The following is a 20,016-nucleotide window of genomic DNA, read 5'->3' as shown; positions in this document are numbered from 1 at the left end:
TGAGGATTGAGAATTGAGAATTGAGGATGAGGACTGAGGGTTGAGGATTGAGGTTTGAGGAACGAGGATTGAGGATTGAAGAACGAGGATTGAGTATTGAGGATTGAAGATTGAGTATTGGTGATTGAAGGTTGAGTATTGAGGATTGAGCGTTGAGGATTGAGGACGAGGACTGACGGTTGAGGATTGAGGTTTGAGGATTGAGGATTGAGGATTGAGGACTGAGGCTTGAGGACTGAGGCTTGAGGATTGACGATTGAGCATAGAGGATTGAAGATTGAGGACTGGCGATTGAGGATTGAAGATTGAAGATTAAGGACTGAGGATTGGGGATAGAGGATCTAGGATTGGAGATTGATTTTTGGGGACTGATGATTGAGGATTGAGGATTGAGGATTGAGAATTGAGAATTGTGGATGAGGACTGAGGGTTGACGATTGAGGTTTGAGGATCGAGGATTAAGGATTGAGGATTGAGGACTGAGGATTGACGATTGAGTATTGAAGATTGAGGATTTATGACTGAGGATTGAGGATTGAGGATTGAGGATTGAGGATTGAGGATTGAAGATTGAGTATTGGGGATTGAATATTGAGGATTGAGGGTTGAGTGTTGAGAATGAGGGCTGAAGGTTGAGGATTGAGGTTTGAGGATTGAGTATTGAAGATTGAGGATGATGATTGAGGATTGAGGATTGAGGATTGAGGATTGAGTATTGAGGATTGAAGATTGAGTATTGAGGATTGAAGATTGATGATTGAGGATTGAGGATTGAGGATTGAGTATTGAGGATTGACGCTTGAGGATTGAGGGTTGAGGATGTAGGATTGAAGAGAGAGGACTGAGTGTTGGAGATTGAGTGTTGAGAATTGATGCTTGAGGTTTGAGATTTGATTATTGAATATTCTGGATTGAGTATTGAACCATCAGAATTCAGGATGTTCTGTTGAGTATTGAGAATTGAGGATTGATGGTTGAGGGTTGATTGTTGAATATTGAGGATTGAGGATTAAGGATTGAGGATTGATGATTGAGGATTGAAGATTGATTATTGATGATTGAAGATTGAGGATTAAGGATTGAGGATTGGGGATTGAGGATGTAGTATTGGAGGTGATCATTGCTGATTGAAGATTGAGGATTGAGGATTGAGCATTGAGGATTGAGGATTGATGATTGAAGATTGAGTATTGAGGATTGAATATTGAGGATTGAGGATTGAGGATTGAGGATTGAGGATTGAGGATTGAGTATTGAAGATTGAGTATTGATCACTGAGGATTGAGGGTCGAGGATTGATGATTGAAGATTGAATATTGAGGATATAAGATTGAGGATTGATGATTGAGGGTTGAGGATGGAGGATGAGGGCTGATGGTTGAGGATTAAGGTTTGAGGACAGAGGACTGAGGATTGAGGATTGAGAATTGAGGATTGGGGATTGAGGATTGAAGATTGAGGATTGGGTATTGAGGATTGAAGAATGAGGATTGAGGATTGAGGATTGAGGATTGAGGATTGAAGATTGAGTATTGAGGATTGAAGATTGACGATTGAGGATTAAGGATTGAGGATTGAGGATTGAGGATTGAAGATTCAGTATTGAGGATTGAAGGTTGAGTATTGTGGATTGAGGATGGAGGATTGGGGATTGGGGACTGAGTGTTGAATGTTGAGTGATGTGAATTGATGTTTGAGGATAGAGACTTGAAGACTGCAGATTGAGTATTGAGTATTGAAATCTGTGAATTGATGATATTCCATTGAGGATTGAGGATTGACAACAGATTGTTGAGGACTGAGGGCTGAAGATTGAGGATTCAGGATTGAGGTTTCAGGATTGATGTTTGAGGACTGAGTATTGAGGATTGAGGATTGAAGATTGAAGATTGAGGATTGGGTATTGAGGATTGAAGAATGAGGATTGAGGATTGAGGATTGAGGATTGTGGATTGAAGATTGAGTATTGAGGATTGAAGATTGACGATTGAGAATTAAGGATTGAAGATTGAGGATTAAGGATTGAAGATTGGGGATTGAGGATCTAGGATTGGAGATTGATTATTGAGGATGGAACATTGAGGATTTAGGATTGAGGATTGAGAATTGAGAATTGAGGATGAGGACTGAGGGTTGAGGGTTGAGGTTTGAGGAATGAGGATTGAGGGTTGAGGATTGAGGATTGAGGATTAAGGATTGAGGATTGAGTATTGAAGATTGAGTATTGATGCCTGAGGATTGAGGATTGAGGATTGAGGATTGAGGATTGAGGATTGAGGATTGAAGATTGAGGATTGAGAATTGAGGGTTGAGGATTGAGGTTTGAGGACTGAGGATTGAGGATTGAGAATTGAGGCTTGAGGATTGAGGATAGGGGATTGAAGATTGAGGACTGAGGATTGAGGATGAGGGCTGAGAGTTGAGGATTGAGGTTTGAGGTCTGAGGACTGAGGATTGAGGTTTGAGAATTGAGGATTGAGGATTGAGGATTGAAGATTGAGGATTGGGGACTGAGTGTTGAGGGTTGAGTGATGAGAATTGATGTTTCTGGATAGAGATTTGAAGATTGCAGATTTAGTATTGAGTATTGAAAGGTGTGAATTGATGATATTCTATTGAGGATTGAGAATTGACGACTGATCGTTGAGGACTGAGGTCTGAAGATTGAGGATTCATGATTGTGGATTCATGATTGTGGTTTGAGGACTGAGAATTGAGGATTGAGTATTGAGAATTGAGGATTGAGGATTGAGGATTGAGGATTGAAGATTGAGGATTGGGTATTGCGGATTGAACATTGAGGATTGAGGATTGAGTATTGAGGGTTGTGGATTGAGGACGAGGACTGAAGTTCGAATATTGATGTTTGAGGTCTGAGGATTGAGGATTGAGGATTGAGAATTGTTGATTGAGGATTGAGGATTGAAGATAGAGGATTGGGTATTGAGGATGGAAGAATGAGGATTGAGGATTGAAGATTGAGGATTGAGGATTGCAGATTGAGTATTGAGGATTGAAGATTGCGGATTCAGGATTGAGGATTGAGGATTGAGGATTGAGGATTGAGGATTGAAGATTGAGTATTGAGGATTGAAGATTGAGGATTAAGGATTGAGGATTGTGGATTGAGGATCTAGGATTGGAGATTGATTATTGGGGATTGAAGATTGAGGATTGAGGATTGAGGATTGAGAATTGAGAATTGAGGGTGAGGACTGAGGGTTGAGGATTGAGGTTTGAGGAACGAGGATGAGGATTGAGGATTCAGGACTGAGGATTGACGATTGAGTATTGAAGATTGAGGATTTATGACTGAGGATTGAGGATTGAGGATTGAGGATTGAGGATTGAGGATTGAAGATTGCGTATAGAGGATTGAATATTGAGGACTGAGGATTGAGTATTGAGGATTGAGTATGAGGGCTGAGGGTTGACGATTGAGGTTTGAGTATACAATCCTGAGAATTCAGGATATTCTATTGAGAATTGAGAATTGAGGATTGATGGTTGAGTATTGAGAATTGAGGTTTGAGGTTTGAGGATTGAGTATTGAAGATTGAGGATTAATGATTGAGGATTGAGGATTGAGGATTGAATATTGAAGATTGAGTATTGATGCCTGAGGATTGAGGATTGAGGATTGAGGATTGAGGATTGAGGATTGAGGATTGAGTATTGAAGATTAAGTATTGATCACTGAGGATTGAGGATTGAGGATTGAGGATCGAGGATTGAGGATTGAAGATTGAATATTGAGGATATAAGATTGAGGATTGATGATTGAGGATTGAGGATGGAGGATGAGGGCTGAGGATTGAGGATTGAGGTTTGAGGACAGAGGACTGAGGATTGAGGATTGAGAATTGAGGATTGAGGATTGAGGATTGAAGATTGAGGATTGGGTATTGAGGATTGAAGAATGAGGATTGAGGATTGAGGATTGAGGATTGAGGATTGAGGATTGAAGATTGATTATAGAGGATTGAAGATTGACGATTGAGGATTAAGGATTGAGGATTGAGGATTGAGGATTGAAGATTCAGTATTGAGGATTGAAGGTTGAGTATTGTGGATTGAGGATGGAGGATTGAGGATTGGGGACTGAGTGTTGAGGGTTGAGTGATGTGAATTGATGTTTGAGGATAGAGACTTGAAGACTGCAGATTGAGTATTGAGTATTGAAATCTGTGAATTGATGATACTCCGTTGAGGATTGAGGATTGAAGATTGAGTATTGAGGATTGAAGATTGACGATTGAGGATTCAGGATTGAGGTTTCAGGATTGATGTTTGAGGACTGAGTATTGAGGATTGAGGATTGAAGATTGAAGATTGGGGATTGGGTATTGAGGATTGAGGAATGAGGATTGAGGATTCAGGATTGAGGATTGTGGATAGAAGATTGAGTATTGAGGATTGAAGATTGACGATTGAGAATTAAGGATTGAAGATTGAGGATTAAGGATTGAAGATTGGGGATTGAGGATCTAGGATTGGAGATTGATTATTGAGGATTGAAGATTGAGGATTGAGGATTGAGGATTGAGAATTGAGAATTGAGGATGAGGACTGACGGTTGAGGATTGAGGTTTGAGGAATGAGGATTGAGGGTTGAGGATTGAGGTCTGAGGATTGACGATTGAGTATTGAAGATTGAGGATTTATGACTGAGGATTGAGGATTGAGGATTGAGGATTGAGGACTGAGGATTGAAGATTGAGTATAGAGGATTGAATATTGAGGATTGAGGATTGAGTATTGAGGATTGAGGATGAGGGCTGAGGGTTGAGGATTGAGGTTTGAGTATAGAATCCTGAGAATTCAGGATATTATATGGAGCATTGAGAATTGAGGATTGATGGTTGAGTATTGAGAATTGAGGTTTGAGGGTTGAGGATTGAGTATTGAAGATTGAGGATTAATGATTGAGGATTGAGTATTGAGGATTGAGGATTGAGGATTGAGGATTGAAGATTGAGTATTGAGCATTGAAGGTTGAAGATTGAAGATAGAGGATTGAGGATTGAGGATTGAGGATTGAGTATTGAGGATTGACGCTTGAGGATTGAGGGTTGAGGATGTAGGATTGAAGAGAGAGGACTGAGTGTTGAGGATTGAGTGTTGAGAATTGATGCTTGAGGTTTGAGATTTGATTATTGAATATTGTGAATTTTGTATTGAACCATGAGAATTCAGGATGTTCTATTGAGTATTGAGCATTGAGCATTGATGGTTGAGTATTGAGGATTGATGGTTGAGGGTTGAGTGTTGAATATTGAGGATTGAGGTTTGAGGATTGAGGATTGAGGATTGTGGATTGAAGATTGAGTATTGATAATTGAAGATTGACGATTGAGAATTATGGATTGAAGATTGAGGATTAAGGACTGAAGATTGGGGATTGAGGATCTAGGATTGGAGATTGATTATTGAGGATGGAAGATTAAGGATTGAGGATTGAGGATTGAGAATTGAGAATTGAGGATGAGGACTGAGGGTTGAGGATTGAGGTTTGAGGAATGAGGATTGAGGGTTGAGGATTGAGGATTGAGGATTGAGGATTGAGGATTGAGTATTGAAGATTGAGTATTGATGCCTGAGGATTGAGGACTGAGGATTGAGGATTGAGGATTGAGGATTGAGGATTGAAGATTGAGGATTGAGAATTGAGGGTTGAGGATTGAGGTTTGAGGACTGAGGGCTGAGGTTTGAGAATTGAGGCTTGAGGATTGAGGATAGGGGATTGAGGATTGAGGACTGAGGATTCAGGATGAGGGCTGAGAATTGAGGATTGAAGTCTGAGGTCTGAGGACTGAGGATTGAGGATTGAGAATTGAGGATTGAGGATGAGGATTGAAGATTGAGGATTGGGGACTGAGTGTTGAGGGTTGAGTGATGAGAATTGATGTTTCTGGATAGAGATTTGAACATTGCAGATTTAGTATTGAGTATTGAAAGGTGTGAACTGATGAGATTCTATTGAGGATTGAGAATTGACGACTGACTGTTGAATACTCAGGTCTGAAGATTGAGGATTCATGATTGTGGATTCAGGATTGAGGTTTGAGGACTGAGAATTGAGGATTGAGTATTGAGAATTGAGGATTGAGGATTGAGGATTGAGGATTGAAGATTGAGGATTGGGTATTGCGGATTGAACATGGAGGATTGAGGATTGAGGATTGAGGATTGAGGATTGCAGATTGAGTATTGAGGATTGAAGATTGCGGATTCAGGATTGAGGATTGAGGATTGAGGATTGAGGATTGAGGATTGAAGATTGAGTATTGGGGATTGAATATTGAGGATTGAGGATTGAGGAATGAGAATGAGGGCTGAGGGTTGAGGATTGAGGTTTGAGTATAGAATCCTAAGAATTCAGGATATTCTATTGAGCATTGAGAGTTTAGGATTGATGGTTGAGTATTGACGATTGAGGATTGAGTATTGAAGATTGAGGATTGATGATTGAGGTTTGAGGATTGAGGATTGAGGATTGAGTATTGAGGATTGAAGATTGAGTATGGAGGATTGAAGATTGATGGTCGAGGATTGAGGATTGAGGATTGAGTATTGAGGATTGACGCTTGAGGGTTGAGGGTTGAGGATGTAGGATTGAAGAGAGAGGACTGAGTGTTGAGGATTGAGTGTTGAGAATTGATGCCTGAGGTTTGGGATTTGATTATTGAATATTGTGAATTGCGTATTGAACCATGAGAATTCAGGATGTTCTATTGAGTATTGAGAATTGAGCATTGATGGTTGAGTATTGAGGATGGATGGTTGAGGGTTGAGTGTTGAATATTGAGGATTGAGGTTTGAGGATTGGGGATTGATGATTGGGGATTGAAGATTGATTACTGATGATTGAAGATTGAGGATTGAGGATTGAGGGTTGAGGATTGAGGAAGAGGACTGACGGTTGAGGATTGAGGTTTGAGGATTGTGGATTGAGGATTGAGGATTGAGGATTGAATATTGAAGATTGAGTATTGATGCCTGAGGATTGAGGATTGAGGATTGAGGATTGAGGATTGAGGATTGAGGATTGAGGATTGAGTATTGAAGATAGAGTATTGATCACTGAGGATTGAGGATTGAGGATTGAGTATCGAGGATTGAGGATTGAAGATTGAATATTGAGGATATAAGATTGAGGATTGCTGATTGAGGATTGAGGATGGAGGATGAGGGCTGAGGGTTGAGGATTGAGGTTTGAGGACAGAGGACTGAGGATTGAGGATTGAAGATTCAGTATTGAGGATTGAAGGTTGAGGATTGTGGATCGTGGATGGAGGATTGAGGATTGGGGACTGAGTGTTGAGGGTTGAGTGATGTGAATTGATGTTTGAGGATAGAGGCTTGAAGGCTGCAGATTGAGTATTGAGTATTGAAATCTGTGAATTGATGATATTCCGTTGAGGATTGAGGATTGAAGATTGAGTATTGAGGATTGAAGATTGACGATTGAGGATTCAGGATTGAGGTTTCAGGATTGATGTTTGAGGACTGAGTATTGAGGATTGAGGATTGAAGATTGAAGATTGAGGATTGGGTATTGAGGATTGAAGAATGAGGATTGAGGATTCAGGATTGAGGATTGTGGATAGAAGATTGAGTATTGAGGATTGAAGATTGACGATTGAGAATTAAGGATTGAAGATTGAGGATTAAGGATTGAAGATTGGGGACTGAGTATCTAGGATTGGAGAATGATTATTGAGGATTGAAGATTGAGGATTGAGGATTGAGGATTGAGAATTGAGAATTGAGGATGAGGACTGAGGGTTGAGGATTGAGGTTTGAGGAATGAGGATTGAGGGTTGAGGATTGAGGTCTGAGGATTGACGATTGAGTATTGAAGATTGAGGATTTATGACTGAGGATTGAGGATTGAGGATTGAGGATTGAGAATTGAGGATTGAAGATTGAGTATAGAGGATTGAATATTGAGGATTGAGGATTGAGTATTGAGGATTGAGGATGAGGGCTGAGGGTTGAGGATTGAGGTTTGAGTATAGAATCCTGAGAATTCAGGATATTATATGGAGCATTGAGAATTGAGGATTGATGGTTGAGTATTGAGAATTGAGGTTTGAGGGTTGAGGATTGAGTATTGATGATTGACCATTAATGATTGAGGATTGAGTATTGAGGATTGAGGATTGAGGATTGAGGATTGAGGATTGAAGATTGAGTATTGAGCATTGAAGATTGAAGATCGAAGATTGAGGATTGAGGATTGAGGACTGAGTATTGAGGATTGACGCTTGAGGATTGAGGGTTGAGGATGTAGGATTGAAGAGAGAGGACTGAGTGTTGAGGATTGAGTGTTGAGAATTGATGCTTGAGGTTTGAGATTTGATTATTGAATATTGTGAATTTGGTATTGAACCATGAGAATTCAGGATGTTCTATTGAGTATTGAGAATTGAGCATTGATGGTTGAGTATTGAGGATTGATGGTTGAGGGTTGAGTGTTGAATATTGAGGATTGAGGTTTGAAGGATTGAGGATTGATGATTGGGGATTGAAGATTGATTATTGATGATTGAAGATTGAGGATTGAGGATTGAGGGTTGAGGATTGAGGAAGAGGACTGACGGTTGAGGATTGAGGTTTGAGGATTGAGGATTGAGGATTGAGGACTGAGGCTCGAGGATTGAGGATTGAGCATTGAGGATTGAAGATTGAGGACTGGCGATTGAGGATTGAAGATTGAGGATTAAGGATTGAGGATTGGGGATTCAGGATGTAGGATTGAAGATTGATTATTGAGGATTGAAGATAGAGTATTGATGATTGAGTATTGAGGATTGAGAAGTGAGGATAGAGGATAGAGGATTGAGGATTGAGTATTGAGGATTGAAGATTGAGGATTGAGGATTGTGGATTGAGGATTGAGGATTGAGGTTTGAGGATTGAGGATTGAGTGTTGTGGATTGAGGACGAGGACTGAGGGTTGTGTATTGATGTTTAAGGTCTGAGGATTGAGGATTGAGGATTGAGAATTGAGGATTGAGGATTGAGGATTGAAGATTGAGGTTTGGGTATTGAGGATTGAAGAATGAGGATTGAGGATTGAGTATTGATGATTGAAGATTGAGTATTGAGCATTGAAGATTGAGGATTGAGGATAGAGGATTGAAGATGGAGTATGAGGGCTGTGGGTTGATGTTTGAGGTTTGAGTATTGAATCCTGAGAATTCAGGATATTCTATTGAGTATTGAGAATTGAGAATTGATGGTTGAGTATTGAGCATTGGGGATTGAAGATTGAGTATTGAAGATAGAGGATTGATGATTGAGGATTGAGGATTGAGGATTGAGGATTGAGGATTGATGATAGAGTATTGAGGACTGAGCATTGAGGTTTGAGGACTGAGGACTGAGTATTGAGGATTGAGGATTGAGGATAGAGGACTGAGGATTGAAGATTGAGGATTGGGGACTGAGGATTGAATATTCAGGATTGACGATTGAGGATTGAGGATTGAGGATTGAAGATTCATTATTGAGGATTGAAGATTGAGGATTGAGGATTGAGGATTGAAGGGTGAATATTGATGAATGAAGATTCAGGATTGATGATTGAGGGTTGTGTATTGAGGACGAGGACTGAGGGTTGAGTATTGATACTTGAGGTCTGAGGATTGAGGATTGAGGATTGCGAATTGAGGATTGAGGATTGAAGATTGAGGATTGGGTATTGAGGATTGAAGAATGAGGATTGAGGATTGAGGATTGAGTATTGAGGATGAGGACTGAGGGTTGAGGATTGAGGTTTGAGGTTTGAGGAACGAGTATTGAGGATTGTGGATTGAGGACTGAGGATTGACGATTGTGTATTGAAGATTGAGGATTTATGACTGAGGATTGAGGATTGAGGATTGAGGATTGAGGATTGAGGATTGAAGATTGCGTATAGAGGATTGAATATTGAGGATAGAGGATTGAGTATTGAAGATTGAGGATTGATGATTGAGGTTTGAGGATTGAGGATTGAGGATTGAGTATTGAGGATTGAAGATTGAGTATGGAGTATTGAAGATTGATGTTTGAAGATTGAGGATTGAGGATTGAGTATTTGAGGATTGACGCTTGAGGGTTGAGGGTTGAGGATGTAGGATTGAAGAGAGAGGACTGAGTGTTGAGGATTGAGTGTAGAGAATTGATGCTTGAGGTTTGAGATTTGATTATTGAATATTGTGAATTTTGTATTGAACCATGAGAATTCAGGATGTTCTATTGAGTATTGAGAATTGAGCATTGGTGGTTGAGTATTGAGGATGGATGGTTGAGGGTTGAGTGTTGAATATTGAGGATTGAGGTTTGAGGATTGAGGATTGATGATTGGGGATTGAAGATTGATTATTGATGATTGAAGATTGAGGATTGAGGATTGAGGGTTGAGGATTGAGGAAGAGGACTGACGGTTGAGGATTGAGGTTTGAGGATTGAGGATTGAGGATTGAGGACTGAGGCTTGAGGATTGAGGATTGAGCATTGAGGATTGAAGATTGAGGACTTGCGATTGAGGATTGAAGATTGAGGATTAAGGGTTGAGGATTGGGGATTCAGGATGTAGGATTGGAGATTGATTATTGAGGATTGAAGATAGAGTATTGATGATTGAGTATTGAGGATTGAGAATTGAGGATAGAGGATTGAGGATTGAGTATTGAGGATTGAAGATTGAGGATTGAGGATTGAGGATGGAGGATTGAGGATTGAGGTTTGAGGATTGAGGATTGAGGATTGAGGATTGAGGATTGAGGATTGAAGATTGAATATTGATGATTGAAGATTGAGGATTGAGTATTGAGGGTTGTGGATTGAGGACGAGGACTGAGGGTTGAGAATTGATGTTTGAGGTCTGAGGATTGAGGATTGAGGATTGAGAATTGATGATTGAGGATTGAGGATTGAAGATTGAGGACTGGGTATTGAGGATGGAAGAATGAGGATTGAGGATTGAAGATTGAGGATTGAGGATTGCAGATTGAGTATTGAGGATTGAAGATTGAGGATTCAGGATTGAGGATTGAGGATTGAGGACTGACGATTGAGAATTGAGGATTGAAGATTGAGTATTGAGGATTGATGATTGAGGATTAAGGATTGAGGATTGAGTATTGAGGATGAGGACTGAGGGTTGAGGATTGAGGTTTGAGGTTTGAGGAACGAGGATTGAGGATTGAGGATTGAGGACTAAGGATTGACGATTGCGTATTGAAGATTGAGGATTTATGACTGAGGATTGAGGATTGAGGATTGAGGATTGAGGATTGAGGATTGAAGATTGCGTATAGAGGATTGAATATTGAGGAAAGAGGATTGAGTATTGAAGATTGAGGATTGATGATTGAGGTTTGAGGATTGAGGATTGAGGATTGGGTATTGAGGATTGAAGATTGAGTATGGAGGATTGAAGATTGATGGTTGAGGATTGAGGATTGACGATTGAGTATTGAGGATTGACGCTTGAGGGTTGAGGGTTGAGGATGTAGGATTGAAGAGAGAGGACTGAGTGTTGAGGATTGAGTGTTGAGAATTGATGCTTGAGGTTTGAGATTTGATTATTGAATATTGTGAATTGCGTATTGAACCATGAGAATTCAGGATGTTCTATTGAGCATTGAGAATTGAGCATTGATGGTTGAGTATTGAGGATGGATGGTTGAGGGTTGAGTGTTGAATATTGAGGATTGAGGTTTGAGGATTGAGGATTGATGATTGGGGATTGAAGATTGATTACTGATGATTGAAGATTGAGGATTGAGGATTGAGGGTTGAGGATTGAGGAAGAGGACTGACGGTTGAGGATTGAGGTTTGAGGATTGAGGATTGAGGATTGTAGATTGAGTATTGAGTATTGAAGGTTGAGGATTGTGGATTGAGGATTGAGGATTGAGGATTGAATATTGAAGATGGAGTATTGATGCCTGAGGATTGAGGATTGAGGATTGAGGATTGAGGATTGAGGATTGAGGATTGAGGATTGAGTATTGAAGATTGAGTAATGATCACTGAGGATTGAGGATTGAGGATTGAGGATCGAGGATTGAGGATTGAAGATTGAACATTGAGGATATAAGATTGAGGATTGATGATTGAGGATTGAGGATGGAGGATGAGGGCTGAGGGTTGAGGATTGAGGTTTGAGGACGGAGGACTGAGGATTGAGGATTGAGAATTGAGGATTGAGGATTGAGGATTGAAGATTGAGGATTGGGTATTGAGGATTGAAGAATGAGGATTGAGGATTGAGGATTGAGGGTTGAGGATTGAAGATTGATTATTGAGGATTGAAGATTGACGATTGAGGATTAAGGATTGAGGATTGAGGATTGAGGATTGATGATTCAGTATTGAGCATTGAAGGTTGAGGATTGTGGATTGAGGATGGAGGATTGAGGATTGGGGACTGAGTGTTGAGGGTTGAGTGATGTGAATTGATGTTTGAGGATAGAGACTTGAAGACTGCAGATTGGGTATTGAGTATTGAAATCTGTGAGTTGATGATATTCCGTTGAGGATTGAGGATTGAAGATTGAGTATTGAGGATTGAAGATTGACGATTGAGGGTTCAGGATTGAGGTTTCAGGATTGATGTTTGAGGCCTGAGTATTGAGGATTGAGGATTGAGGATTGAGGATGGAGGATGAGGGCTGAGGGTTGAGGATTGAGGTTTGAGGACGGAGGACTGAGGATTGAGGATTGAGAATTGAGGATTGAGGATTGAGGATTGAAGATTGAGGATTGGGTATTGAGGATTGAAGAATGAGGATTGAGGATTGAGGATTGAGGATTGAGGATTGAAGATTGATTATTGAGGATTGAAGATTGACGATTGAGGATTAAGGATTGAGGATTGAGGATTGAGGATTGAGGATTGGGGACTGAGTGTTGAGGGTTGAGTGATGTGAATTGATGTTTGAGGATAGAGACTTCAAGACTGCAGATTGAGTATTGAGTATTGAAATCTGTGAATTGATGATATTCCGTTGAGGATTGAGGATTGAAGATTGAGTATTGAGGATTGAAGATTGACGATTGAGGATTCAGGATTGAGTTTTCAGGATTGATGTTTGAGGACTGAGTATTGAGGATTGAGGATTGAAGATTGAAGATTCAGGATTGGGTATTGAGGATTGAAGAATGAGGATTGAGGATTCAGGATTGAGGATTGTGGATAGAAGATTGAGTATTGAGGATTGAAGATTGACGATTGAGAATTAAGGATTGAAGATTGAGGATTAAGGATTGAAGATTGGGGATTGAGGATCTAGGATTGGAGATTGATTATTGAGGATTGAAGATTGAGGATTGAGGATTGAGGATTGAGAATTGAGAATTGAGGATGAGGACTGACGGTTGAGGATTGAGGTTTGAGGAATGAGGATTGAGGGTTGAGGATTGAGGTCTGAGGATTGACGATTGAGTATTGAAGATTGAGGATTTATGACTGAGGATTGAGGATTGAGGATTGAGGATTGAGGATTGAGGATTGAAGATTGAATATTGATGATTGAAGATTGAGGATTGAGGATTGAGGATTGAGGATTGAGAATTGAGAATTGAGTATGAGGACTGAGGCTTGAGGATTGAGGTTTGAGGAACGAGGATTGAGGATTGAGGATTGAGGACTGAGGATTGACGATTGAGTATTGAAGATTGAGCATTTATGACAGAGGATTGAGGATTGAGGACTGAGGATTGAGGATTGAGGATTGAAGATTGAAGATTGAGGATTGAGGATTGAGGATTGAGTATTGAGGATTGACGCTTGAGTATTGAGGTTTGAGGATGTAGGATTGAAGAGAGAGGACTGAGTGATGAGGATTCAGTGTTGAGAATGGATGCTTGAGGTTTGAGATTTGATTATTGAATATTGTGTATTGCGTATTGAACCATGAGAATTCAGGATGTTCTATTGAGTATTGAGAATTGATGATTGATGGTTGAGTATTGAGGATTGATGGTTGAGGGTTGAGTGTTGAATATTGAGGATTCAGGATTGAGGATTGAAGATTGATGATTGAGGATTGAAGATTGATTATTGATGATTGAAGATTGAGGATTGAGGATTGAGGGTTGAGGATTGAGGAAGAGGACTGACGGTTGAGGATTGAGGTTTGAGGTTTGAGGATTGAGGATTGAGGACTGAGGCTTGAGGATTAAGGATTGAGCATTGAGGATTGAAGATTGAGGACTGGCGATTGAGGATTGAAGATTGAGTATTAAGGATTGAGGATTGGGGATTGAGGATGTAGGATTGGAGATTGATTATTGAGGATTGAAAATTGAGAATTGACGATTGAGTATTGAAGATTGAGGATTGATGACTGAGGATTGAGGACTGAGGATTGAGGATGGAGGATTGAAGATTGAGGACTGAGTGTTGAGAATTGAGAATTGGGGATTGAAGATTGAGTATTGAGGATTGAAGATTGAGGATTGAGGATTGAGGATTGAGTATTGAAGGTTGAGGATTGTGGATTGAGGATTGAGGATTGAGGATTCAATATTGAAGATTGAGTATTGATGCCTGAGGATTGAGGATTGAGGATTGAGGATTGAGGATTGAGGATTGAGGATTGAGTATTGAAGATTGAGTATTGATCACTGAGGATTGAGGATTGAGGATTGAGGACCGAGGATTGAGGATTGAAGATTGAATATTGAGGATATAAGATTGAGGATTGATGATTGAGGATTGAGGATGGAGGATGAGGGCTGAGGGTTGAGGATTGAGGTTTGAGGACAGAGGACTGAGGATTGAGGATTGAGAATTGAGGATTGAGGATTGAGGATTGAAGATTGAGGATTGGGTATTGAGGATTGAAGAATGAGGATTGAGGATTGAGGATTGAGGATTGAGGATTGAAGATTGATTATTGAGGATTGAAGATTGACGATTGAGGATTAAGGATTGAGGATTGAGGATTGAGGATTGAAGATTCAGTATTGAGGATTGAAGGTTGAGGATTGTGGATTGAGGATGGAGGATTGAGGATTGGGGACTGAGTGTTGAGGGTTGAGTGATGTGAATTGATGTTTGAGGATTGAGGATTGGGGACTGAGTGTTGAGGGTTGAGTGATGTGAATTGATGTTTGAGGATAGAGACTTGAAGACTGCAGATTGAGTATTGAGTATTGAAATCTGTGAATTGATGATATTCCGTTGAGGATTGAGGATTGAAGATTGAGTATTGAGGATTGAAGATTGACGATTGAGGATTCAGGATTGAGGTTTCAGGATTGATGTTTGAGGACTGAGTATTGAGGATTGAGGATTGAAGATTGAAGATTGAGGATTGGGTATTGAGGATTGAGGAATGAGGATTGAGGATTGAGGATTGAGGATTGAGGTTTGAGGATTGAGGATTGAGGATTGAGGATTGAGGATTGAGGATTGAGTATTGAAGATTGAGTATTGATCACTGAGGATTGAGGATTGAGGATTGAGGATTGAGGATTGAGGATTGAGGTTTGAGGATTGAGGATTGAGGATTGAGGATTGAGGATTGAGGATTGAAGATTGAATATTGATGATTGAAGATTGAGGATTGAGTATTGAGGGTTGTGGATTGAGGACGAGGACTGAGGGTTGAGAATTGATGTTTGAGGTCTGTGGATTGAGGATTGAGGATTGAGAATTAATGATTGAGGATTGAGGATTGAAGATTGAGGATTGGGTATTGAGGATGGAAGAATGAGGATTGAGGATTGAAGATTGAGCATTGAGGATTGCAGATTGAGTATTGAAGATTGAGGATTGGGTATTGAGGATGGAAGAATGAGGATTGAGGATTGAAGATTGAGGATTGAGGATTGCAGATTGAGTATTGAGGATTGAAGATTGAGGATTCAGGATTGAGGATTGAGTATTGAGGACTGAGGATTGAGAATTGAGGATTGAAGATTGTGTATTGAGGATTGATGATTGAGGATTAAGGATTGAGGATTGGGGATTGAGGATCTACGATTGGAGATTGATTATTGGGGATTGAAGATTGAGGATTGAGGATTGAGGATTGAGAATTGAGAATTGAGGATGAGGACTGAGGCTTGAGGATTGAGGTTTGAGGAACGAGGATTGAGGATTGAGGATTGAGGACTGAGGATTGACGATTGAGTATTGAAGATGGAGCATTTATGACAGAGGATTGAGGATTGAGGACTGAGGATTGAGGATTGAGGATTGAAGATTGCGTATAGAGGATTGAATATTGAGGATTGAGGATTGAGTATTGAGGATTGAGTATGAGGGCTGAGGGTTGAGGATTGAGGTTTGAGTATACAATCCTGAGAATTCAGGATATTCTATTCAGAATTGAGAATTGAGGATTGATGGTTGAGTATTGAGAATTGAGGTTTGAGGTTTGAGGATTGAGTATTGAAGATTGAGGATTAATGATTGAGGATTGAGGATTGAGGATTGAATATTGAAGATTGAGTATTGATGCCTGAGGATTGAGGATTGAGGATTGAGGATTGAGGATTGAGGATTGAGGATTGAGTATTGAAGATTGAGTATTGATCACTGAGGATTGAGGATTGAGGATTGAGGATCGAGGATTGAGGATTGAAGATTGAATATTGAGGATATAAGATTGAGGATTGATGATTGAGGATTGAGGATGGAGGATGAGGGCTGAGGGTTGAGGATTGAGGTTTGAGGACAGAGGACTGAGGATTGAGGATTGAGAATTGAGGATTGAGGATTGAGGATTGAAGATTGAGGATTGGGTATTGAGGATTGAAGAATGAGGATTGAGGATTCAGGATTGAGGATTGAGGATTGAATATTGATTATTGAGGATTGAAGATTGACGATTGAGGATTAAGGATTGAGGATTGAGGATTGAGGATTGAAGATTCAGTATTGAGGATTGAAGGTTGAGGATTGTGGATTGAGGATGTAGGATTGAAGAGAGAGGACTGAGTGTTGAGGATTGAGTGTTGAGAATTGATGCTTGAGGTTTGAGATTTGATTATTGAATATTGTGAATTTTGTATTGAACCATGAGAATTCAGGATGTTCTATTGAGTATTGAGAATTGAGCATTGATGGTTGAGTACTGAGGATTGATGGTTGAGGGTTGAGTGTTGAATATTGAGGATTGAGGTTTGAGGATTGAGGATTGATGATTGGGGATTGAAGATTGATTATTGATGATTGAAGATTGAGGATTGAGGATTGAGGGTTGAGGATTGAGGACTGAGGCTTGAGGATTGAGGATTGAGCATTGAGGATTGAAGATTGAGGACTGGCGATTGAGGATTGAAGATTGAGGATTAAGGATCGAGGATTGGGGATTCAGGATGTGGGATTGGAGATTGATTATTGAGGATTGAAGATAGAGTATTGATGATTGAGTATTGAGGATTGAGAATTGAGGATAGAGGATTGAGGATTGAGTATTGAGGATTGAAAATTGAGGATTGAGGATTGAGGATTGAGGATTGAGGATTGAGGTTTGAGGATTGAGGATTGAGGATTGAGGATTGAGGATTGAGGATTGAAGATTGAATATTGATGATTGAAGATTGAGGATTGAGTATTGAGGGTTGTGGATTGAGGACGAGGACTGAGGGTTGAGAATTGATGTTTGAGGTCTGAGGATTGAGGATTGAGGATTGAGAATTGATGATTGAGGATAGAGGATTGAAGATTGAGGATTGGGTATTGAGGGTGGAAGAATGAGGATTGAGGATTGAAGATTGAGGATTGAGGATTGCAGATTGAGTATTGAGGATTGATGATTGAGGATTCAGGATTGAGGATTGAGGATTGAGGACTGAGGATTGAGAATTGAGGATTGAAGATTGAGTATTGAGGATTGATGATTGAGGATTAAGGATTGAGGATTGGGGATTGAGGATCTAGGATTGGAGATTGATTATTGGGGATTGAAGATTGAGGATTGAGGATTGAGGATTGAGAATTGAGAATTGAGGATGAGGACTGCGGCTTGAGGATTGAGGTTTGAGGAACGAGGATTGAGGATTGAGGATTGAGGACTGAGGATTGAGGATTGAGGATTGAAGATTGCGTATAGAGGATTGAATATTGAGGATTGAGGATTGAGTATTGAGGATTGAGGATGAGGGCTGAGAGTTGAGGATTGAGGTTTGAGTATACAATCCTGAGAATTCAGGATATTCTATTGAGAATTGAGAATTGAGGATTGATGGTTGAGTATTGAGAATTGAGGTTTGAGGTTTGAGGATTGAGTATTGAAGATTGAGGATTAATGATTGAGGATTGAGTATTGAGGATTGAGGATTGAGGATTGAGGATTGAAGATTGAGTATTGAGTATTGAAGATTGAAGATTGAGGATTGAGGATTGAGGATTGAGTATTGAGGATTGACGCTTGAGGATTGAGGTTTGAGGATGTAGGATTGAAGAGAGAGGACTGAGTGATGAGGATTCAGTGTTGAGAATGGATGCTTGAGGTTTGAGATTTGATTATTGAATATTGTGTATTGCGTATTGAACCATGAGAATTCAGGATGTTCTATTGAGTATTGAGAATTGACGATTAATGGTTGAGTATTGAGGATTGATGGTTGAGGGTTGAGTGTTGAATATTGAGGATTCAGGATTGAGGATTGAAGATTGATGATTGAGGATTGAATATTGAGGACTGAGGATTGAGCGTAGAGGATTGAGGATTGAGGATTGAGGATTGAGGATTGAAGATTGAGTATTGAGGATTGAAGGTTGAGGATTGTGGATTGAGGATTGAGGATTGAGGATTGAAGATTGAGGACCGAGTGTTGAGAATTGAGGATTGCGGATTGAAGATTGAGTATTGAGGATTGAAGATTGAGGATTGAGGATTGAGGATTGAGGATTGAGGGTTGAAGACTGAGGATTGCGGATTGAGGATAGAGGATTGAGGATTGAGGACTGAGGATTAACGATTGAATATTGATGATTGAAGATTGATTATTGAGGATTGAGGGTTGTGGATTGAGGACGAGGACTGAGGGTTGAATATTGATGTTTGAGGCCTGAGGATTGAGGGTTGAGGATTGAGAATTGATGATTGAGGACTGAGGGTTGAAGATTGAGGATTGGGTATTGAGGATTGAAGAATGAGGATTGAGGATTGAGGATTGAGGATTGAGGATTGCAGATTGAGTATTGAGGATTGAAGATTGAGGATTCAGGATTGCGGATTGAGGATTGAGGATTGAGGATTGAGGATTGAGGATTGAAGACTGAGTATTGAGGATTGAAGACTGAGGATTGAGGATTGAGGATTGAGGATTGTGGATTGAGCATTGAAGATTGAGGATTGGGGATTGAGGATTGAGGGTTGAGGACTGAGGCTTGAGGATTGAGTATTGAGCATTGAGGATTGAAGATTGAGGACTGGCGATTGAGGATTGAAGATTGAGGATTAAGGATTGAGGATTGGGGATTGAGGATGTAGGATTGGAGATTGATTATTGATGTTTGAATATTGAGGATTGAGGATTGAGGATTGAGGATTGAGGATTGAGAACTGAGGATGAAGACTGAGGGTTGAGGATTGAGGTTTGAGGAACGAGGATTGAGGATTGAGGATTGAGGATTGAGGACTAAGAATTGACGATTGAGTATTGAAGAGTGATTATTGATGACTGAGGATTGACGACTGAGGATTGAGGATTGAGGATTGATGATTGAATAGAGAGTATTGAGGATTGAATATTGAGGATTGAGGATTGAGGATTGACGATTGAGGATTGAGGATTTAGGATTGAGGATTGAAGATTGAGTATTGAGTATTGAAGGTTGAGGATTGTGGATTGAGGATTGAGGATTGAGGACTGAGGATTAAATATTGAAGATTGAGTATTGATGCCTGAGGATTGAGGATTGAGGACTGAGGATTGATGATTGAGGATTGAAGATTGAGGATTAGGTATTGAGGTATGAAGAATGAGGATTTAGGATTGAGGATTGAGGATTGAGGATTGTGGATTGAGGATCTAGGATTGGAGATTGATTAT

This window comes from Calliopsis andreniformis, unplaced genomic scaffold (genome assembly GCF_051401765.1).
Source record: "Calliopsis andreniformis isolate RMS-2024a unplaced genomic scaffold, iyCalAndr_principal scaffold0059, whole genome shotgun sequence".
In the NCBI taxonomy this organism is placed as follows: Eukaryota; Metazoa; Arthropoda; class Insecta; order Hymenoptera; family Andrenidae; genus Calliopsis; species Calliopsis andreniformis.
The sequence above is the reverse complement of the archived record's forward strand: the minus strand, read 5'-3'. Positions refer to the sequence as shown.